Source organism: Piliocolobus tephrosceles, chromosome 12, assembly GCF_002776525.5.
Source record: "Piliocolobus tephrosceles isolate RC106 chromosome 12, ASM277652v3, whole genome shotgun sequence".
NCBI classification, from domain to species: domain Eukaryota; kingdom Metazoa; phylum Chordata; class Mammalia; order Primates; family Cercopithecidae; genus Piliocolobus; species Piliocolobus tephrosceles.
The window spans coordinates 124,060,499-124,084,396 of record NC_045445.1 but is presented as its reverse complement, the minus strand read 5'-3'; the positions used below and the strand labels follow the sequence as shown (position 1 = coordinate 124,084,396).

General features: G+C 41.3%; 1 protein-coding gene and 1 long non-coding RNA gene across 8 annotated transcripts in view; one reads left to right on the top strand and one right to left on the bottom strand.

Annotated features, from left to right (window-relative positions):
• Positions 1–1,112: 1,112 nt before the first annotated feature.
• LOC111536269 lies at positions 1,113–5,054 on the bottom strand. Its single transcript, XR_002729692.2, has 3 exons — positions 4,456–5,054; positions 3,649–3,739; positions 1,113–1,344 (listed from the first exon to the last, which is right to left on the bottom strand). It is a non-coding gene; the product is annotated as an uncharacterized LOC111536269 (long non-coding RNA).
• Positions 4,306–23,898, top strand: part of ZFX (zinc finger protein X-linked) — a 67,908-nt gene continuing 48,315 nt past the window's right edge. For 2 of the 7 annotated variants that reach the window (XM_023202580.2, XM_023202585.2), the window contains exon 1: positions 4,308–4,695. The gene's annotated coding sequence lies outside the window, so the exon portion shown is untranslated. Of the gene's footprint in view, positions 4,696–6,602; positions 6,757–7,202; positions 7,707–23,898 lie in introns of those variants that run through there. The other 5 variants (XM_023202579.2, XM_023202581.2, XM_023202583.2 and 2 more) reach the window with 5 other exon arrangements.

Below are 23,898 nucleotides of genomic sequence, written 5' to 3'. Positions count from 1 at the left end.
TGGTCTAGTAGCATTTTGTCCTTCCGTCTTGAGGCATATTTCTGGTTTTCTCTCTGCTTAGCAGCCACCGATGATCATTGCCAAGGTCCATTAATTCATTAGGTGTTGCAAAATGGGGATATTCTAATTTCATCAGGACTTCTTCATGTATTAGTTGTAATACCTCTATTAAAAGGAAGATCCCTTCATCAACTATTTGGTTACTCTGAGGAGTAGATCTTACAGGCTTCATCTCTTTGCCTTTACTGGTTTTCAAAATATTGAGTTGGTTCCCTAGCATTCTCCAAAAGTGATCATTTTAAAAAATTGAAATATGACTCTCATACTATCAAATTCGCCCTTTTAAAGCATACATACAATTCACTAATTTCTAGTACATTTACAACGTTGTGCAACCATCACCACTAGTTGATCATTTTTAAAGTCTCATAAATTCATTAATATATCCACTGTGTTTCAATCCATAGCAATTATTTTTTTGACATTCAAATTTTCTTAACGTTAGACAACTGGAGCCTCCTTAAAGTGGCTCCTGAAAACTTGAACACACTCCTAGTAAGCTTAGATACTTTCTTCTTTTGCTTTCTGCTATAAGGAGATGTTCCTGGCTTATCTTATACTTTCCTGCTCCAGACCTGGAATCAATCACTTCTCCCTTTCCTTTGGTGGAAAACTGTAGAGGCCCCAACTTGGACACCAGGGGTGCTCATTGCTACTGCTCATTGTTTCTAGGTCTCTATATTGATTTTTTTAATCTCTTTAGTGGAGCTAGTTTATTTGCTGTGCCCTGTGATTTATAATCCATGAAGAATTTGACATTATATTCAGGAATTAAACAATATCTTGTTCAACTAGTGACTCATGTAAAAAGCACTGCTTGAAAATCACCTATTTGCCAGTCATTGTTTATTTTAAAATTATTCTCCTTGGGAGAGTGTGTGGCTTACGGGCTCAGGTGAAAAATTATTAACTGGCATTAATTATGGCCAACTGAATTCCAACAGAAGATGCAACTTGCTCACGCTAAGTAAGTATAACCTAAGTATCAGGTATCAGATAAATGGTTAATTTTTATAGGGTATGCTTAGTTCAATAAAACTAGGGCCTTTCTGGGGGAAGATAAATATTTTTTAATGTTTGGGATACAAGAAAAAAAAAAAAAAACAGAATAACCACAACTTTATTCAAGAAGGTGTACATATTCTCATAAGCCAATAATGTATTACTTCTTATTTGAATTCTCATCAGTCTCTGATGTGGAGTGAAAATCAACAGCTTCTTTTTTGACTAATCTTTCTCCGGGAAAATGATTGAAAGGCCTTCTATCGTTTCTGGCTCAAGGACCTATAAACATGTCAGAGATTTTTAGTTACGTTATTAAAACACTGTCAAAACCGTGAGTAAATGCTTTTAACTATCTGATGTACATTAACAGCTCTGAAGGAACAAATACATTTTAGCACGTAATCAAAATTCCTTTTACTGCTTTGAAACCAGCTATTTTGTATTCATAGCATTCTCTTTTGAAATGTTCTGCTCTCGACCTCCCTAGATAAAATTTCCTTTTATTATGTTTACTTGAGAAAATGAAAGTACTTAGGAATGTTTTTATTTTGCCTTACACAGCCTCCTTATTCGAGTTCCCCAAGGGCAAGCACATCTTTGTTACTTCCTGTGCCCAGAATTCTAAAGGTGCCTAATACGAAAACAATTATCAAAATTATCAAGGCAAGATAGGCTGCAGTAGGTCCTTTAAGTGCAAGATGTCTGGTGCTTAATTACCAAATGCTTTCAAGGATCTTAGGTGTCCTCAAGGTCCTATTGTGAGTACTTTCATAAAATGCATTTTGTATTTTATCACATCAAACAATTTCTGATCTCTGCTGTTTACACTTCCTTTTCATCTTCACTTTATCATGAGTATAATACTAACTAAGTGTACTTCTAGTGAAATGATTTTTATCATTGTTCTTTTACCAGTTTAACAATGTTCTTTACAGACTTCCATAAATGGGCTTAAAGTACAAATTACTTTTTTTTAAAACTTAAGAAAATATAGTTGACCTTATCTGTATAGTCACCTACAAAATAACCGGACTTTATAAAGTTTGCTGGACTTTAATAAAGGTTTATCTAATCTAATACAACTAGGCCATCCTTTCTTTGTTTCCCACCCAAGTTAACAGTCTCTTCCTGTATGAAAAGTAATGACAAAGGGCTTTTTGAAAGTATCAATCCCTAAACTACTTGTGATCTTTTAAACTGAGAAAACATCTTTTTCTTTTATGCTTGCCTTGGACACTGTTTTCTTAAGTGCTTTACACTGGTGGATGTATAAGTATTTGATGGCAATTATGGAAAAACTAACAATAATGGTGACATTAGGTTTTTCTGTCTTGAACATGCTGCTTACAGTTGCATGGATGATGAAGTGAGGCTCTATTCTTTTTTTTTTAATAGAGACGAGGTCTCACCATGTTACCCAGGCTAATCTTGAACTCCTGGGCTCAAGTGATCCTCCCACCTCAGCCTCCCAAAATGCTGTGATTACAGGAGTGAGCCAGGGAACCTGGCTTCCATTCTTGCCATACGGTAGCATCAAACTGAGGCCTTTGGAAAGTACTTAAACGCTGCTTATCAATGTTTTGAAATATTAATGTGGGTGGCCGGGCACAGTGGCTCACACCTGTAATCCCAGCACTTTGGGAGGCCGAGGCGGGTGAATTACCTGAGGTCAGGAGTTCAAGACCAGCCTGGCCAACATGGTGAAACCCTGTCTCTACTAAAAAAATAGAAAAATTAGCCAGGTGTGGTGGCACGTGCCTGTAATCCCAGCTACTCGGGAGGCTGAATCAGAATCGCTTGAACCCGGAAGGCGGAGGTTCGGTGAGCCAAGATGGCGCCACTGCACTCCAGCCTGGGAGTGCAAGAAGTATTAACGTGGGCACACAAGGTATTTCTCGTTTTTTTTTTGTTGTTTTTTTTGATTGAAACATTGCTTAGTTTCACCTACCTTTCTGTAAAATTTCTGTGAAAGTCTCTATCACAGCCTAATGTAATTTTTATAAACAATGAATACATGCTGTTACTATTTTTGAAAGGAAATTTAATCGCTTGGAAAAATTCAGACTAAAGCCCCGCGAGGAAAATTACCATCCAGTGCATGCTCAGAGATTTCTTCTTACTCTACTTTTGTTTTTCCTTTTTGAAAGCATTTTGTGATTGAGAGATGTCTGAGGGAAGGGACAAATTGCATTCTGGGAGTTTTAAAGAGTTATGTCAGGCAACTAAAATACGTGGCCTCTGTATTTAGAGATTTCACACCAGTATACTATTTGCTTTATAACTTTTGTGTTTCTTATTGTTTACAAATGTCTTTTAACATTTAGTGCTGTGTGGAAGGATAGCATGCCAGATTCCAGATTAATGTAAAGACTCCACTATTTAACTTTTCCCTAGTAACTTTAAAACAGTTTGGGTTCCAAGTTCAGCATGGAGATAGCATAAACATTTAAACTAAGTAAAGTGCAAAATGCACATTTTTGAAGTTGGTAAGTGCTGTTTAATCATTTTCCTCTTCTCTCCCAAGGCTTTTGAAACTTCAAAAGGCTTGTTTAAGCAGTTTGTTTAAAAAAAAAAAATCCATACCCAATTGGGCTCCTCTCTATTAAGGAATGTGGAAAATTCATGATTTATGAAACGATGACACCAGTCTTACATTTCACAGGCTCCCCAAGCTCTGAAACACGGGTACATAGGAAAATACACAGAAAATTCCTGTTCTTTGCAACGTGCGAAACGTTTCAAAATGCAACTTTGCTCATCTCCCTCCCCCGTACAAACTAATAAAATCAGTTTGGCTCTCTGACTGCTTATTTTTAAAAAGTAGACGGCCTGGTAGGTGCTCTAGGGATAACCCTTCTCCCCCCACTCCACCCCCCTTCCCGCACACCCTTTTAGACTGGCAAGCCCATTTTCATTTTATTTCAAAGATTTTTTTTTTTTTTTTTTAAAGCGAAGGCAGGGGACGGCGGGGGTTGCTAAATTTATCTTCCTCCCCAGCCACGGGGATGAAGAAAACACATTTACTGCGGGCGGGGGTCTGAGGGCCTGCAAACAACTCGAGCTGGAGCCTCGGCCAAGACTGGCGCGAGAGGCGGTAGGTCTCCGGGGAGGCCCCCGGGGGGCGGCCGCGGCCCACGGGACATGGTGGGGGGCGGCTGGGCCGCCTGCCTCTCCGCGGGGTCCGCCGACCGCGGCCCCGCGCGGGCTTTACGGCCGAGGCGGCGGCAGCGGCGCGTGTGGCGGCGGCGGGCGGGAGCGCGGAGGAGGTGGAAAGAAGGGGGGCGCTGTCACTGAGACTCCGGCCGCCGGAGACCCCGCCGCAGCGAGGCCACTGGGCTCCCCGGTCGCGGGGCGGGAACGGCGCCGACCCGGGGCGCCAGAGGGACCCACCGGGCGGAGGAGGGGGCCTGTCTACCCTTCCGCATTTTCCTGGGTCTCTCTCCCGGGCGGTGACGTGACGTGCTGACGGCGGGCCCGTGCCGGGGAGCTGGGCCGCTTTTTGTCAGCTCCGAGCTCGGCCCCTCCTCCCTCCCTCCGCCCGCCCCACCAGCCGGAGCCCGGCCCAGTGCTCCAGAGAAAGGCCGGCCTGCAGCACCCGCCACCGTCGCCGGCCGCCTGCACGCCCGTCCGGTGAGTCCCGGGTGCCGCCGCGGCCGCGGGGCCTAGTGCGTGCACAGCGGCCTGGTCTTGGCCTGGTCGGCGGCCCGCAAGGCGCCCTCCCGCGCTAGGCCGGGCGGCGTGGCGTGCGGCGCCGAGCAGGCCCCGAGGAGGCCGCAGTTAGGCCCGGGGAGGAGCCCGGCTGCCCCGAGCGGCGGCGGAGGCGCGCTCCGTAAGCGGGCGGGGGTTGGGGGAGGGTCGCCCGGTTGTGCCGGAGGCGGCCGAGGGGCCCCGAGTCGGCTCCGCGGCCGACCCGGGGCACCGTGCCGGGGTGAGGCCTGGCGAGGAGGCGAAGGCTGCAGGCGTGAGGTGAAGGCCGCAGGCCGGCCGGGCCGATTTTCGCTATGTAAATATCGGTGAGGGGGGGGGAGGGACGGGGGACAAGATGGCGGCGGCTCGGCGCCTGCTGCAGGGGACGATAGAGGGGGTTGCCGGGAGGTGGAGCCGCCATCTTGGAGGCGGTGTCTGGAGAGAAAATTCCGCTACAGCCCATGAGGCGGGGTGGGAGAGCGGGCGGCGGCAGCAGCGGCGCCGGTGACTGGCCCCGGAGGCCTGGCGCGTTGGCGTGTGCGCGCGGAGGGGCGTGCTCGCTCCCCGTGGCGGCCATTGCCCTTGCCGCCATGATGAGCGCTCGGGCTTCAGGCGTTAGGCGGCAGCGCCACCTTCCTGCCTTGCCTTCCGCAGCAAGCTGCAGACTGGCTGCAGTTTCCGCGGCGTTTCAGCTGAGCTGCCGCAGGCGGCGACCGCCGCCTCCCGGGCGCCGGGACTATTTCGCCCTCAGCGCCCCCGGCTCTGCGCCTTTACCCCGCGCCTGTAGCCACTCGAGGGCAGTCGGGGCAGGTGGCAGTCCGGACACCTGAGCTTACAGGGCATGCGGGACCCCAGGAAATGTTATTTTTGCTTAAGTCAAATCTATGTGGCTGCTAAGGTGTTTTCGATGCGGTTGTTTTCCCAACAATCTTTACCGCCCCGAGTATCTGAATAAAGAAAAATAAAGATTGATGGGAAAGTTTTTGCCATTCTTTTGTCCTATAGGAAAAAAAATTACACAACACGAAAGCGGAGGAATAAAATTTTGAATCATTCGTACTCATTTATGTGGAAACAACTTTCTTGAAAAACGATTTAAGCCATTAGTGATCTGTTAGTAGTATTTTTTTGATTGAGAAGTAAGAAGGGCAGACGTTTTTTATTTTCGTATTGGTGGACAACTTAGTGTGGTGCATATTGTGCATTTGCCTGTCATGTTATTTCTATTTTTCATTCGTGAAGTTTTAAGGCGGAGTTTCATCCCCTAACGTACTTTTTTTTTATTGCACACTGTACAACTTTCTTGATAAACTGGGAGCCTTCTGTTAGCGATGCACCGTGCTAGATGCTAAGAAACATTAAAAAGGTTCTTTCTTGTAATGCAGACGGTGGCTGCAAGAAGTCTTATGTTTAGAGGTAGGTGGGGCAAGGTGAAATGCAGTAAAGTGAGAGGTACAACTAATTACTGGGATTTCCGAGGGAAGCAAGATTCCCATTGGAGGATGAGGGAGGGACGGGTTCCTGAAGTATTAATAGGTGGCATTTTGAGAAGGTTACCGAGGGATGGGTAGGACTTTGTTAGGTAGAGGTGGAGGTGGAGAAAGGACGTTTCAAGGGTGAAGCTTCTTCAGTAAACAGTAAGTATTTACAGTTTGGCAAAAGTGGATGGTATTGGTAGGGGAGTGGTGGGAATTCAGGCTAGAAAAGTTAGATTGCAGAAGCGCTTGCTTGCCAGGTGAAGGGTCTTATACTCAAGGGGGGAGGCAGCAGGGGTGCCCTCAACTAGAAGAGTGTTGGCACACCTGAGCTGCACCTTGTTATTTACTTATTTATTTTTTATTTTGAGACAGGTTCTTGCTATATTGCCCCAGGCTGGTCTCGAACTCCTGGGCTCAAGCCGTTCTCCCGCCTCCCACTGCTGTCTGTTCCCTGAGCTGTGCTTTACGGTACTTAGTAGTTCCATTGGACTAGGAAAAGTTTCAGAGTTGAAAAATAATGAGAGTAGTAAGTTGATCAGTGTTTTTTTTTTTTTTTTATCAGAACGATTACAAGAATGTTCAGAAGTTAAGCAAATTTTGCTGCTTTTGGAACGATGCGTCTCTGTTAAGACAGCTACTCCTTTTTTCTGTCGTGATTTCTCATCCGAAATAATCTTTTGCTCAGAATTGTCAGAATTTCTATGGTACACAAATAGGGAGGGGTTTCTAACATTTGATTTACCATAGTTGGAAAGTACAGGACTAGTGCTGTGGATTATTTGACGAAAATGAGAAATGAGTATTCCCGTGGTAATTTTTTTTTTTTTTTTTTTTTTTGAGACCGAGTCTCGCTCAGGCTGGAGTGCAGTGGTGTGATCTTGGCTCATTGCAACCTCTGCTTCCCGGGTTCAAATGATTCTCCTGCCTCAGCCTCCCTAGTAGCTGGGACTACAGGACCCTGCCACGAGACGGGGTTTCATGTTGGCCAGGCTGGTCTCGAACTCCTGACCTCAAGTGATTTGCCTGCCGTGACCTCCCGAAGTGCTGGGATTACAGGCATGAACCACCGTGCCCTGCCTGTTTCCTAGAATTTTATGATGGAAACCTTTAGGTGGCATAGATACCCATTTTCAGTTTTTCCATATTTCTAGACTGTAACAGGTCATGAGCAGCAGTGCTCCATGAAAGGGCTGGAGGGAATGAGAGTCTCATGTTTATTATAAAGGGGTGTGGTTTAGACAAGTTGGAGAAACAGTGCATTGCATGAAGCTGACTAGAAGTAAGTTGCGAAGGCGGGCTGTGGTTGTTGAGGTGTTAAGGGTAAACATAAACTTAGAAGAACCAGGTGCTTTTATATTTTGACAGCTGGGAAAGACATAGAAGAACTATTAAGAAGATAGAATTGTTTTGCTGCCCAGTACAGCAACAGTGGATGTTCAAGATTAAGATTAGAGTCAAGTTGTGTGATTAAGACAGGTAAGTGTGTAGTTTAGTTTCAATTAGAAATGGTTAAATATAAAATTATTTCTGCCTGAAAGGGTAGACCTTGAAACTTTGGAAAATTGACTGGCGGAACACCTTCGAATCCAACCACCCTGGATAAATAAGGTGTTAGTTTTTAATTTCTGTGTATTTTTCAGATAGATGCAGATTTCTTTTTTTAAGAAAACATGCTCACGAATGTGTTCCAATTTTTTTTTCCACATTGCTTTTTGTAAATGCTTACTCTCATTGCAAATGCTTCCTCTCACTTAACCCATCTAGACTGATACTGTCACTGATAATCTTCTTTGTATTACTTGTTCTTGTGTACACTGGCAATTCCAAACTTTTTTTCACTCTTGAAACTACTCAACTGGTCCTTGAAATCTCTCACCTTCAGCAAAGATTACCCAATCTTTTACTTCACTGAGAAGGGTAGATGGCCATCTGATAAAGAGCCAAGTCTCCCTCCCTTCCCCTTCGTGCCTTTCCTCTGTCTTCACCTAGGCCTTCCTCCTTTTGCCGCAGGGGGGATTGCAGGAGGGATGGCTCTCTCACAGGCCCCACTGCTGCTCTGCGCCTGCTCTTCACCGTGGCTGCCTCCTTAGGGGACCGAGCTCTGTACGTGATGCCGTCTCTTGCATCATTATCCTCTCTTTACAGATATTCCTAGGTTTGCTCATGTTACAAAAACCTCACCTGTCTTCACTTTCTTTTCATCCCACTTATTCTTAAATCCAGTATTTCCCAAATTGGGAAACTTGCACAGCATGTTAACAGGTGTATTTTTTTTTTTTTTTGAGACGGAGTCTTGCTCTGCCGCCCAGGCTGGAGTGCAGTGGCCAGATCTCAGCTCACTGCAAGCTCTGCCTCCCGGGTGAACGCTATTCTCCTGCCTCAGCCTCCCGAGTAGCTGGGACTACAGGCGCCCGCCTCATCGCCCAGCTAGTTTTTTGTATTTTTTTTAGTAGAGGTGGGGTTTCACTGTATTAGCCAGGATGGTCTCGATCTCCTGACCTCGTGATCCGCCCGTCTCGGCCTCCCAAAGTGCTGGGATTACAGGCTTGAGCCACCGCGCCCGGCCAACAGGTGTATTATATAAAAGTGCTGTGTTTCAGAAACTCTGTGCCTTCTCTGTCTTCTATGGTGGGATTCCCCTTAATTTAGCATTTAATGTATTATATTTGAACTGTGTGTTTATGTTTTTCTCTTCTGCACTGTGAATATAGAGACAAGTTCTCATTTATCTTTGTCTCCAAGTACCTGGCATATGGACCATTATCTCTAAAAGCAATCATTTCAGTTATTGGGTGCAGAGAATTTTATGTAGTTGAATAGTTTTCAGCTGTTCAAAATCAGGTATCCAGTCAGTGTGTTTTTCAACTAAGGGATATACATATTAAGGCATACTTATTAGGGCACCAGGTCAAGGAGTAACCCCCTCCCGCCATCCCTTATCTGATTGGAATATGGCCAGCCTATTCTTATTCCTGCCAAATTATTTTTCCAGACAACATTTTATAAAACCCAGGTATCTTGTAATTGTATTTTACTCAAAGGAAGTATACTCTAAGGAAATTGAGTGGCCTTAAGTACACAGCCATTAGGCATTTAAAAAATATATTTAAAAAGTGTTATGGAATATTTTAAAATTACTGAAAATCAGAATCACCCAGATTTAAGATATCTTAATATTTTGCTACATATTTGATTCATATCTTTTTGTTGTTTAAATAAATAAAATCTCTCAGATTCAAAGGGTCCCTCCGCATCCTTTTTCTGTCTTCTTTTCACCAGAAGTAACCACCTGTACCAATATGTATGTACCAAAACAATATCAGGTATTGCTTGTGTGTTGAACTTTACATAAACAGTATCATAACCATACTTTATATATTATTTTCACTTAACAGTGTATTTTTGAGATTTATCCATGCAATGTGTTTATGTAGTCCAGCAGTTTTCAAAGTGTGCTCCAGGGATTCCTGGGGATCCCTAAGATTGTTTCAGGGGGTCCATGAAGTCCAAACTATTTTCATAATACTTTTTATTTGCCCTTTTCACCCACATTTTCGTGTATACTATAGGAATACTGTACAGAGGCTGCATGACATATGGTGTCATAATAGATGGAATGCAGAAACACTTACGGGAATCCAGCCGGCTTCTATTAAGCCAGACATGAAAGAGATTTGCAAAAATGTACAACAGTGCCACTCATTTTATTATTATTTTTTGTTTAGAAAAATACTTATTTTAAAATAAATATGCAGCCATAAAAAAGAACGAGATCATGTCTTTTGCTGAAACATGGATGGAGCTGGAGGCTATTATCCTTAGCAAACTAACAGGAACAGAAAACCAAATACCGAATATTCTCACTTACAAGTGGGAGCTAACTGATGAATACAAAGAAGGAAACAACAGACACTGGGGGTCTACTAGAGGGTGAAGGGAGGGAGGAGAGAGAGGATCAGAAGAGATAACTATTGGGTACTGGGCTTAAATACCTGGGTGGTGAAATAATCTGTACCACAAACCCCCGTGACACAAGTTTACCTGTGTAACAAACCTTCACATGTACTCCCCAACCTAAAATAAAAGTTATAAAAAATATCTCAACAAAAGGGATAAAAATAATTTAAAAAAGTATTTTTATAGGTTAATAAGTGCTTTTAAAGGTCTCAGTTTTAATTTCTAGTATGATGAACATCTGTAGATACGACCCACATAAAAACTCTTTGTGGTCCTTAATTTTTGTTTTTTGTTTTGTTTTTTAAATTTTTATTGTGCTCCTTAATTTTTAAGAATGCAAAGGAGTCCTGAGACCACGAAGTTTGAAAACTGCTAGTCTGGTTCATTCATTTTATTTGTATTTCAGTGTATAAATATACTGTGGTTTATTTATCTATTCTTGGAGGGACCGATAGGCTGTTTGCAGTTTCTTAATTTCAAATACTACTGCTATGAACATCCTTATACATGGTTTGTCTTTCTTGGGATTATATACATATAGTAGAAGTAGAATTGCTTCATTTAAGAAGTCTGTGCATTGTCAACTTTACTGGGAATTGCCAAAATGGCAAATTGTCTTCTATTTGACACTCCCGCCAGCTGTGTTTGATCCCATTTCCCCAAATCACTGCCAAAGGATTAGATTTTGCGATTTTTTCCCAATCTGTTGGGTATAAATGGCATCTCCTTGCTATTTGCATTTTGCGTTTCTAAGATTACTAGTGAGGTTGACCTTTTTTTCCTCCATATATTTATTGGCCATCAGAGTATTCTATGAATTGCTTGTGCATATATACCTTTGGTCCATTTTTCTGTTGGATTGTTGCCTCCTCCTTATTGGTATATGGGTTTTATTTATTTATTTTTATTTGTTTGAGATGGAGTCTTGCTCTATTGTCCAGGCTGGAGTGTGGTGGCACATGGTCTGGGCTCACGGTAGCCTCTGCCTCCCTGGTTCAAGCAATTGTCTTGCCTCAGCCTCCTGAGTAGCTGGGATAACAGACACCTGCCACCACGCCCCGTTAAGTTTTGTGTTTTCAGTAGAGACAGGGTTTCACCATGTTGGCCAGGCTTGTCTCGAACTCCTGACCTCAAGTGATCAGCCCTCCTTGGCCTCCAAAAGTGCTGGGATTACAGGTGTGAGCCACTGTGGCCGGCTGGTTTATGGGTTTTATATTCTGGATACTAATTTGTGATTATATATACTGAAAATATCTTTTTCTGGTCTGTGGCTTGGCTTTTAACTCTGTGGAAAATTTTTTATGTAGGACTTCTTAATATGATGGTAGCCAGTTCTCAATTTTTTTCATTTATGGCTTGTGTTTTCTTATGTCTTCAATAAATTCTTCCCTTACCCCAAGGTTGTAGTGATACTGTGCTTTTTCATATTTAGGTCATTAATTCACCGGAGTTTTTTCTGTATTGTGTGACGTAGGAATCATGTCTTTTTCATGTGGATTTATCAAATAGTTCAGCATTTCTCCCCACTGATTTGTAATGCAACTCCTGAGGTATATCATATTCCCACATAGTATCTGTTTATAGTTTCTCTCTTTTGGTTTCATTGATCTGTTTGCCTATCTCAATATCTATATTATCCTGATTTAATAATAATGACTTTATAATTAAAACTTAATATACTTTTCCTTCAGGATTATTTTAGCTATTTTCCTCCCTTTGCTTATTTTGGGGTTAGTTTGTCAATTTCTGTGAAAACTGTTGGATTTTTATATTTGCCTCAAATTTATAGAATAAATACATAGATTCATGTAAATAAATGCTAACAGAGCTGGGATTTGAATTCTGGGTATGTGCTACTACTTTTCATAAAGCTCTTGCACAACTTTTATTAGATATTTTTGTTAGATACTGTGTAATTTTTGTTGTCATTGTGAATAGGATTTTCTTTTAGTTATAATTTCTATTATTGCTGATGTATAAGGATCACTGTTGACTTATATGTATTGATCAAGTAACCTTGCTGAACTCTCATCATATTACATAGATTCTGAGGTACACTTTTCCTACCTACATCTTCACATATCTGAAATCAAAACAGATCTTTGATGGTGTCCTATAATCACTGTTATCTAGGCAGCAGTCATGATGTAGTTATCATTGCCTGCACATGCACAAACTTGGTCAGGGCTCTTCATTTTGTCATCACTTTAAATGAGTGTGTGCATTGTTGTATTGTTATTTCATGCCAAATAATAAAACTGGAGGTGGAAGAAATTGCGAAGTGGGTGTCTGCCTTGAAAGAAAATCTCATAAATAATAATGGATCATTTTAAGAAGTGCTGCATCACCAACACTCTTATTGGCAGAGCACAATATTGTTAGCAACAGTTGAACAGTTTTAAGTGGAAAAGCAATCCATAGTAGGACCTTGAATGTGAAGTTGTAGGAATACCTTAACAGTTTATTTTGCTGCTTTTTTTTTTTGGAGATGGAGTCTCGCTCTATCGCCCAAGGTGGGGTGCAGTGGCACGATCTCGGCTCACTGCAACTTCCACCTCCCGGGTTCAAGCAATTCTCCTGCTTCAGTGTCCCAAGTAGCTGGGACTACAGGCGCACGCCGCCATGCCCAGCTAATTTTTTATATTTTACTCGAGAGGGTTTTACCGTGTTGCCCAGGTTGTTCTTGAACTCCTGAACTCAGGCAATCCGCCCGCCTCGGCCTCCCAAAGTGCTAGGATTACAGGCATGAGCCACTGCGCCTGGCCAATTTCTTTTGCTTCTTATGCACAAGATATGATAAAAGTTTGTCTAAATAAGTCTGAATAGTCTTGATAAATCTAGAATGAAAATCCTAGATAATAAGAAAATACTGTATCAGTTTAATTGGCAATGTTTTTTTCTTAGTCGTGTGTAAAATAAGGCTATAGCTTACAATTAGTATCTTCAGAGTCAGAGAAATGTAGTTGTAATAACAGTTCATGGCCGGGTGTGGTGGTTCACGCCTGTAATCCCAGCACTTTGGGAGGCCAAGGCAGGCAGACTTTGTCTCAAAACAAAACAAAAAAACAAACAAACAGAAACACAGTTCATAATTCTTTGTATTTTCTAAGTAGTTTTCATGTCTGTAAATAATACAGTTTTATTTCTTCTTTTCCATTCCTTCTTGCCTCATATTTCTTGTTCTGGTTTTACTGCATTGACTAATTCCTCTATTGAAGTGTTCAGTAGAAGCATTGATAATGGGCATCCTTCTCTAGTTTAATGGAGTGCTTCTAATGTTTTGTATTAAATATGTTATTGTAGTGGGCTTTTTTGAGAGGGGGTGCTGATGATATTTTTATTTATTTATTTATTTTGAACTGGGGTCTTGTTCTGTCGCCCAGGCTGGAGTGCAGTGGTGTGATCTCTGCTCACTGCAATCTCCGCCTACTGGGTTCAAGCCATTTTCCTGCCTCAGCCTCCCAGGTAGCTGGGACTACAGGCATGTGCCACCATGCCCGGCTAATTTCTTTCTTTTTTTTTTTTTTTTTTTGTATTTTTGGTGGAGATGGGGTTTCACCATCCTGGCCAGGCTGGATGATATTTTTTAGTTGCAGTTCTCTTTTACTTACAGTTTTAGAGTTTCTACCGTGAGCAGGATTTTAATTTTGCTAATGCTTTTGCTACATCTGTTGGCGTGATGAAATTAATTACTCTTCTGTTTTATTTTTAGTTTTTTTATTTTACATTTTGAGATGGGGTCTTGCTCTGTTGCCCAGGTGGAAGTGCATGGCTCACTGCAGTCTTGACCTTCTGTGCTCAAGCCATCCTCCCACCTCAGCCTCCCAAGTAGCTGGGACCATAGGCATGTGCCACCATGCTGGGCTGATTTTTTAAATTTTTTTGGTAGAGACAGTCTTGCCATGTTGCACAGGCTAGTCTTGAACTCCTGGTCTCAAGCAATTGTCCTGTCTGGGCCTCCAAAAGAGCTGGGATTATAGGCGTGAGCTATAGCGTGGGTCCTACATTTTCTATTTTAAACTGTTTTTGGATTCCTGGATATTTGCATATCTTTGTTATTGCCATGTACTTTTCCTTTTTTATGTAATCTTGTTTGGATAACAAAGTTATATTAACCTCACAAGATAAATTGGGGAGTATTTCTTTCTTTCTTTCTTTCTTTCTTTTTTAAACAGTTGCTATTTAATAGAGACAATCTGTTTCTTTTCTGTTTTTGGAGACAGAATCTCTCTCTGTCGCCCAGGCTAGAGTGCAGTGGCATGAGCTCGGCTTACTGCAATCTCCACCTCCCTGGTTCAAGTGATTCTCCTGCCTCAGCCTCCTGAGTAGCTGGGATTACAGGTGCCTGCCACCATGCCCGGCTAATTTTTGCAGTTTTTAGTAGAGGCGGGTTTCACCATGTTGGCCAGGCTGGTCTCGAACTCCTGACCTCAGGTGATGGGCCTACCTTGACCTCCCAAAGTGCTGGGATTACAGACGTGAGCCACCTTGTCCGAGCAAGACGATCTGTTTCTTAAAAGTAAGAACTCATCTGTGAAATTATCTGTGCTTGGTGTCTTCTGAGTGTAAATTTGTGGTTTCTGATAATCGTTTCTTTCATGATGATAAGTCTTTTTTTTTTTTAAGCTGTTCTTGAGGTTTTTTTGGTCATTTATACAAAATGAACAATTTTATAGAAAAATATTAAATTTCAGATGCGTTATTATAAAATACAGATTTCCCTGATGACTTTTGAAAACCTAATTTTGTTAGTTTGTTCCTTTTTTTCTGATCAGTATTGCCAGTAGCTGCCTTTATTATTAGACCTTTAACATAGTTATTTTTATTGATCCTTTCTATTTCTACTCCTGTGGTTAATATTTTCCTTCTGTTTTATTTGCATTCATTCTGACATTTAAAAATTGAGAGGCTTAGCTCATTCATATTTAATCTATTTTTATAATATATACACTAAAAACTATGAAATTTTCTCTAGACTATAATTGGACGCTATTTAAAAAAATTGAAATTTTTTTTTTTTTTTTTGAGAATGGGTCTCGCTCTGTTGCCCAGGGTGGGGTGCAGTGGTGTGCTCTCGGCTCACTGTAACCTCCGCCTCCCGAATTCAAGTGATTCTCTTGCCTCAGCCTCCTGAGTAGCTGGGATTACAGACGTGCACCAGCATACCCGGCTAATTTTTGTAGTTTTAGTAGAGACAGGATTTCACTGTGTTAGCCAGGCTGGTTTCAAACTCCTGACCTCAGGTTATCCACCCGCCTCAGCCTCACAAAGTGCTGGGATTACAGGCCTGAGCCACTGAGCCCAGCCAAAATGTACATATTTATGGGGTAGAGTCATTATGTACATGTATACAATGTAATGGTCAAATCAGGGTAATTAGCATATCTGTCACTTCAGCATTTATCATTTCTCTGTGTTGGGAACTTTCAACATCCTTTCTTCTAGATATTTGAAAATACACAATGAATTACTTTTAACTATAATCACCCTACAGTGCTATAGAACACTAGAACTTATTCCCCCTATTTAGCTATAATGTTGTATCTGTTAACCAGCCTCTCCCTATCTCTGGATACTATGATTTTTGATATGAATTGGTTTTTATTATTTAGTTCTAAATATATCATGATCTCCATAATTTTCCTGTTGCCCATTAAAATTATTTAGAACTTTGTATTTATAGGATTTTCTTTTTGTATTACTGTTATCTCTGTGATATTTGTTTCTAATTTTATTGTATTATACTTGGGGAACATTGAGATGCAAAAATCAACTCTGTTTCTCTATACCAGCAGCAAACAATTTGAAAATCAAATTTGAAAACTAATGTAATTTATAGTAAAGTCAAAGAACATCTGATACCTTGAAATAAATCCAACAAAGTGTACCAAGGCCTTCAATAAAAACCTTACTAAAATAAATGAAAGAAGACCTAAATTAATGGAAAGAGATAACCATGTTCATTGGATTGGAAGTGTCAGTATTGTAAAGATGTCAGTTCTCTCTAAGTTGATATATACAGAAGTTCAGTGCAATCGCAGTAAATATCTCAATAGGGCTGTTGCTGCGGCTGCTGCTGCTTTTTTTTCATTTGGATAGGCTGGTTCTCAAATTTATATGCCAAGAATGGCAAAGGCAATCTTGAGAAAAAGTTGGAAGACTTACACTAACATATATCGACACTGATTATAAAGCTACAGTGATTAAATTAGTGGGCGCAAAGCCAGATTGACCAATGGCACAGGATAGAGTCCAAAAGTTGACCTACACATACAAGGTCAGTTGATTTAAAGATAGGTGTATTGGGATTTTGATTGAATGTAGAGGTTAATTAAGGGAGAATTGATACTACTAATCTAACATATTCTTTTTTTTTTCTTTAAAGACAGTCTCCCTCTGTCGCCCAGGCTGGAATGTAGTGCGGTGGTGCAAATTTGGCTCACTGCAACCTCTGCCTTCTGTGTTCAAGTGATTTTTCTGCCTCAGCCTCCCGAGGCTTTTGTATTTTTAGTGGAGACGGAGTTTCACCATGTTGGCCAACGTGGTCTCAAACTCCTGACCTCAAGTGATCTACCTGCCTCAGCCTCCCAAAGTGCTGGGATTACAGGTGTGAGCCATTGCACCTGGCCCTAATGTAACATATTCAAAAGCAAGATTGTTTCTCAATTTATTTGTCTTAAAATAAAATAAAAAAAAAAAAAAAGAAATCCCTAGCTAGGCGTGGTGGCGCATGCCTGTAGTTCTAGCTACTCGGAAGGCTGAGGCGGGAGAATCGCTTGAACCCGAGAGGTGGAGGTTGCAGTGAGCTGAGATTGTGCCATTGCACTCCAGCCTGGGCAACAAGAGTGAAACTCTGTCTAAAAAAAAAAAAAAAAAAAAAAAATTCCCACACAGTAGAGTTTTTAATTACTCTTATCAGTGGGATTTTTTCATTCTTAAGTGTTTACATAAGAAAGCTTTTGTCTTCAAATATATTAATTTTGTACCAGCACACCTTATGAATTCATATTGATAATAGTTTTTCAGTTGATTCTCTTGGATTTCCTAGATACAACATATGCAAATAAGTTTAATTTCCTTCAAATAATAATTATGTCTTGTATTCCATCATCTTACCTAATTGCACTGGCTGGCGTTTCTCACACAATCCTATAATAATAGTATTAATGGCCATTCTTGTCTTAATTTTGACTTTAGAGGGAATACTTCTAATGTTTTACCTTAGGTTTAATAGATGTCTTTTTGTTATAAAGTGATGACTGACATCATTCTCATATCCCAAAACACACATTCTGACATGAACTGGTTTAAGATTGCATATACTTGAGTATTTTTTAAACAGCTTTATCGAGATAAAGCTATTATTAAATCTACCCTTTAAAATGTACATTTCAGTGGTTTTTTAGTAGATGCAGAGTTCTGTAACTATTACCACTAATTAGAACATTTTCGTCACCCCAAAAAGAAACCCTATACCTATTGGTAATCACTCTCCTCTCCCCGCTGCCTTCATCCCCTAGCAACCATTAATCTACCTTCTGTCTGCATGGATTTGCTTGTTCTTGACGTTTCATATAAATGGAATCGTATAACGTGGTCTTTCGTGTCTGGCTCCTTTCACTTAGCATATTGTTTTCAAGGTCATCCATGTTTTAGCATGCATCCTGTTTATTTAATTTTTTAACTGTTAAATATCTATCCCAATTTGACTCAAAAGTTTGCTTTAAATCAAAAGTAGACGTTCACTTTCAACTTTTCAGCATGTATTGAGAATATCAGGCGGTTTATTTTTTGACCTATTAATTTGGGCCATTATTTGGCTCCATCCGTGAATTTTAGAGTACCCATACTGTGCCAAGGTCTGTGTCTGTGTGTGTGTGCGCGTGCGTGCATACATGTACATAGATGATAGATGTGCTTTTTTTTTATTTACGTGATGGATCACATTTGCAGATACTTGACTTGGGATTCATAATTAACCAAGTTTGTAGTTTGGTTAAGTTATTTTTGTTAGGTTTTTTTTTTTTTTTTTTTGAGACAGTTTCGCTCTGTTGCCCAGGCTGGAGTGCAGTGGCGCGATCTTGGCTCACTGCAACCTCTGCCTCCTGGGTTCAAGCGATTCTCCTGCATCAGCCTCCTGAGTAGCTGGGACTACAGGCACCCGCCACTAAGCCGGGCTAATTTTTGTATTTTTAGTAGAGATGGGGTTTCACCATATTAGTCATGCTGCTCTTGAACTCCTGACCTCAGGTCATCCTCCTGCCTTGGCCTCCCAAAGTGCTGGGATTACAGGTGTGAGCCACCATGCCCAGCCTAGGTTTTGTTTTAAATGGTAAATTAGTTTTGTAAAAGGAGTTGAGAAAGCTTTCTTCCTCAATTCAGGTAGTTTTCTTAAAAGGCGGGGTATGGAGCTCATGCCTGTAATCCTAGCACTTTAGGAGGCTGAGGTGGGAGGATCACTTGAACTCAGGAGTTCGAGACCAGCCTGGGGAACATAGAGAGACTTCGTCTCTATTAAAAAAAAAAAAAAAAGCTTTGGGGGGAAGACTGGAGCTTTTTGAAAGGGGTAACATTAGACAACTTTTCTCTTTTCGTTTTTAAAAGATACGGGGGTCTTACCCTGTTGCCCTGACTGGAGTGGAGTGGGACGATCATAGCTCACTCTAGCGTTGAACTCTTGGGCTCGGGTGATCCTCCCACCTCAGCGTCCTGAGTAGCTAGGACTACAGACGTGCGCCACCATGGCTAGCTCATTTTTTTGTTTTTGAGACTGAGTCCCACTCTGTTGCCCAGGCTGGAGTGCAGTGGTGTGATCTCGGCTCACTGCAACCTCTGCCTCCTGGATTCAAGTGATTCTCGTGCCTCAGCCTCCCAAGTAGCTGGGACTACAGGCGCGAGCAACCACGCCCAGCTAATTTTTGTATTTTTAGTAGAGATGGGGTTTCACCATGTTGGCCAGGCTGGTCTCGAACTCCTGACCTCAAGTGATTCACCCACCTCAGCCTCCCAAAGTGCTGGGATTACAGGCATTAGTCACCATGCCCAGCTGCCTAGCTAATTTTTAAAATTATTTTGTCAAGATGGAGTCTAGCTATTTTGTCCAGGTTGGTCTTGAACTCCTGGCTGCAAGTGATCTCCTGCCTTGGCTTCCCAAAGCACTGGAATTACAGCTGTGAGCCACTGTGCTCAGGCCCCTCCCCCTTTTAAAAAAATATTCATGATGATTGGATTTTCTTTTATTGAGTTAATGCTGGTAATTTACATTTCCCCTCAATGTGCTGGTGTAGAATTCTAGACCATTTTCATACAAGTCGTTTTTTTTTTCTGTATCTATGTTTTTTTTTTTCTTATCTCAAATTATATATGTTTGTGCTTTCTCCCGGTTTCTTGCCCTCTTTTAGATTATTATCTTGTATTTTATTGTCTTCCCAACTCCCTGGAAAAAGCCTAGTTTGGAGATTTTTTTGGGGTAAAAATTAGCTGGCTCCCTAGCTTTGCTCCAGAGAATGGTCATGAAAGTAATGGTTGCTGATACTCAACCTGGAGCATGCCTATTGGTCTTGTGAGAAGCGGTGTATTTCAAACCTGCCCCCGCATTGCCCAGCTTGTTCTTTTCTTTTATTATTTTTTTAATGATTAAAGGATTAAATTCCATGTGCAAAACACATTGCTAATTGCATTGGCAAAAGATCAATGTAAAAATACCCCACAATTCTGGAACTGTCCATTTAAAATATTTGTTCTAGTTGTTGAAAGGCCTAGTGTTATATTCTTGCCGGTGTTTAAGGTGTACAGAGAATACTGTAAGTGTTAACACCGAGTTTACAGAACCTCATAGGCCCAAAGTAATGTATTTAGGAAAAGCAATAATAGTAAGTATGCATTCATGTAGGTGAGATACAGTATGGTCAGTATGAGTCAAATTACAGTGTTGGTGATCAGTGACAAGAGAGTTGGCAAGACAATTATGTTAAGAAAGGTCATAGTTTAAGAATATTTAGGACCGGGCGCGGTGGCTCATACCTGTAATCCCAGCACTTTTGGGAGGCTGAGGCAGGTGGATCACCTGAGGTCAGGAGTTCAAAACCATCCTGGCCAACATGGTGCAACCCTGTCTCTACTAAAAATACAAAAAATTAGCTAGGCATGGTGGCGCATGCCTGTAATCCCAGCTACTTTTGGGAGGTTGAGGTAGGAGAATTGCTTGAACCTGGGAGGCGGAGGTTGCAGTGAGCTGAGATTGTGCCATTGCACTCCAGCCTGGGCAACAAGAGTGAAACTCCGTCTCAAAAAGAAAAAGAAAATTTAGAATGTTTTAAAAACTGTAAACCTGCAAGGCATGATTTTTACAACTAGTTACCAGAAAATGAAGGAAAGCACTTAAGTAGCTTGAATAAAGTAACATGAAAGCGAGAATGCACTAATTTAAAAAAAACCCCAAATGTTAATATGGTATCAGAAAAGTTTTCTTTTCTTTCTTTCATTTTTTTGAGACGGAGTCTCGCTCTGTCGCCAGGCTGGAGTGCAATGGCACGATCTTGGCTCACTGCAACCTTTGCCTCCTGAGTTCAAGCAATTCCCCTGCCTCAGCCTCCTGAGTAGCTGGGACTACAGTTGTGCACCACCATGCCTGGCTAATTTTTTGTATTTTAGTAGAGACAGGGTTTCACCATGTTGGCCAGGATGTTCTCGATCTCCTGACCTTGTGATCCGCCCGCCTCAGCCTCCCAAAATGCTGGGATTATAGGCGTGAGCCACCGCGTCCGGCCAGAAAGATTTTCTAATACAAGGAGACATATTGCTCATTGAGAAGGGGTTTGATAAGAAAAGAACTTACTAAGTTAACAACTATGTTAATGACTAGTTCAGAGATAAATTAAACACCCAATTTTGGGAAAAGTAGCAGGTGCAAGAAAAAGGAAATGTGTAAGAAAACAGTTTCTGATACTTAAACTTTTCTTCATCATGTGCTGCATTTGACAGAAATTAATCTTTTAAAAATTTTACCTAGGATGGTTTTATTTCATTTATTCCATGTACAGCGTAATCTAAATCTCCACTTGATACTGTGTCAAAATACTGTCTTCATCCTTCGATTACATTAAGTGTTTCTTACACTGCTCGAACTAAGTCTGCACCTAAAGGTAGAATACTTCAGTAGAGGAAACGTGAATAGAATTTCTTTTCAGAATTTCAGCAAAAACTAGTAAGCTACTTTAAAGTTTTTCGCTATGAAATAAACGAGTGATCCAAAGAGTTGAGTTGTTTTACTCATTCCATTATGATATATGGTAGAATGTTATGTAATGAACATGGATATTGCTAAATTATTGAATGCATTAAATGGCAATACTTTATTAAGGAGGTTCTACTGCTTTAAATATCTGAGAACTAGTTAGAAAGTGTGTGCATTTCCTCACATCAAGCTAAGTCTTAAAAGCATTTAAAACAGTGTAGTGTTTGTAGCTCATTGGTACAAGTAAGTTCAGAGAGTATTGTGTCAACTCTTAATCTGAGCAGGAATAGGGGCTTTGAGAAAATCAGGCTTTAAGAAGGTTTGTCATTTTAGGGCCAAGTTTTAATAGATTGTGAAAGTTTGGACTCTTAGATTTTAAACAAACAAAACCTTGAAATTACTGAGTGGCTCAACATGGTTTTATGGAAAAACTAATACAAAAATTTGGCCTTGAATATTTGAGCAAAGCCTACAAAAGTTCCAAATGGGACAGGGCAAGGAAGGATGGGGCTCTGTTTACAATAGTAAATAGTAGACATTTTCTTTTCCCCTTCTTGACATGGAGTAGGCAGGACTGTTTGAAAATAAAATATTCTTTTCTTAGAGAATGGAATTTGAATTACAGTTATTAGATTAATACTGATTATATACATTTTCTCTTTCCTTTTAGAGTAGTTGATCTGTTAAGTGTTGATAGAGTTGTAACCTTCCACTACTATTGATTTTTTTTTATTGGTGTCTCATAGGTTCTTTTGCTTTTTTTATATTTACATATTTCCATGCTGTTTTATTTGGCACATAAAAATTCATAATGACTTCAAATTCAACATAGACTAGAGAACACACACATTTTTTCTTCCTTTTTTTTTTTTTGAGACAGAATCTCGCTCTGTCGCCCAGGCTGGAGTACAGTGGCGCATCTTGGCTCAATGCAAGCTCCACCTCACGGGTTCACGCCATTCTCCTGCCTCAGCCTCCTGAGTAGCTGGGACTGTAGGCGCCTGCCACCACGCCCGGCTAATTTTTTCTATTTTTTTAGTAGAGACAGGGTTTCACCGTGTTAGCCAGGGTGGTCTCGATCTCCTGACCTTGTGATCTGCCCACCTTGGCCTCCCAAAGTGCTGGGATTACAGGCATGAGCCACCGTGCCCGGCCTATTTTTTCCTTCCTTCTAAAATCACAAAAAGAATGTAAAAAGAAATCCAGAGAAACAAGAAAACCTCAGCGGTATGAATCAGAATATGATGAATTTCTGGTTGAATAAAGCAATTGGAAATCAATTAATGGCAAAACCCAAGAGAGCTTAGTGAACGTGTGACCTTATTCAGAAAGTAGAAAGCACCAGCCAAGAATTGGCATCCTGCAGTACCACCAACATCAAAAGCAGGAAGGCACTTGGAGATTGAACAAGCCATGAGTACAGCCAGATAATTGAAGCCATGGAAAACGAAACCATTTACCTATTAATTAGTATAGGTGCCTGTAATGGTTTTCCTGCTGAAATAATGCCCAAAATTCAGCTCTCTGAATTGCTTGTTTGTCCATAGGAAATTCTAAAGTGAGTGCTGTATAGCAAGAAAGATAGGGGCAGTAGTTTAGGTAGCTTGCAGCTATCCTGAAGGATATTGACCCTCCAGCACCTGGAAGATGGGATACTCTTCCACCATTAAAGGAGAACCTGGCTGGTTACATGGTTTCTTTCTCGCCTATAGACTCATTCTAGATAGGACTCCTGTGATCTGAATTTAAGTTTATTGTTGGGCAAACAGGAATTCTCACTTGGGTTGAACAAGTTCACCCCAGCAGTCAGAATATAACTCTAGTCTAGACCCTCATCTGCAAATAGGAATAGACAACCAGGAAGAGCCATGCTTTTCAGGAAAACCAGCAGTTTGAAAGAGAGGCACCAAATTCAACTAACTGAATAATGAAACACCAGAGGAGACAGTTTATATAGGGTACAGAATCAACTTTAAATCCACAGAGAGATTTGGGAAGATACCGTGTCCACCCAAAAAGGAAAAGATTGCTATGGAAAAGAAACTACTGGAATTAACATATGATCTTTTAAAAATTCAGTAGATGGAGTGAAGATCAAATTAGCTAGCTTAGAAGAAAGAATTCAGGGATTCTCTGAGAGTATAGCAGAAAGACAAAGATAAAAAAATATGAGACAAAAGTTAAAGCAATACAGAAGCTAGATTTAGTAGCCTTTAAAAGTCCTGTAAGGCCGGGCGCGGTGGCTCAAGCCTGTAATCCCAGCACTTTGGGAGGCCGAGATGGGCGGATCACGAGGTCAGGAGATCGAGACCATCCTGGCTAACACGGTGAAACCCCGTCTCTACTAAAAAATACAAAAAACTAGCTGGGCGAGGTGGCGGGCGCCTGTAGTCCCAGCTACCTGGGAGGCTGAGGCAGGAGAATGGCGTAAACCCGGGAGGCGGAGCTTGCAGTGAGCTGAGATCCGGCCACCGC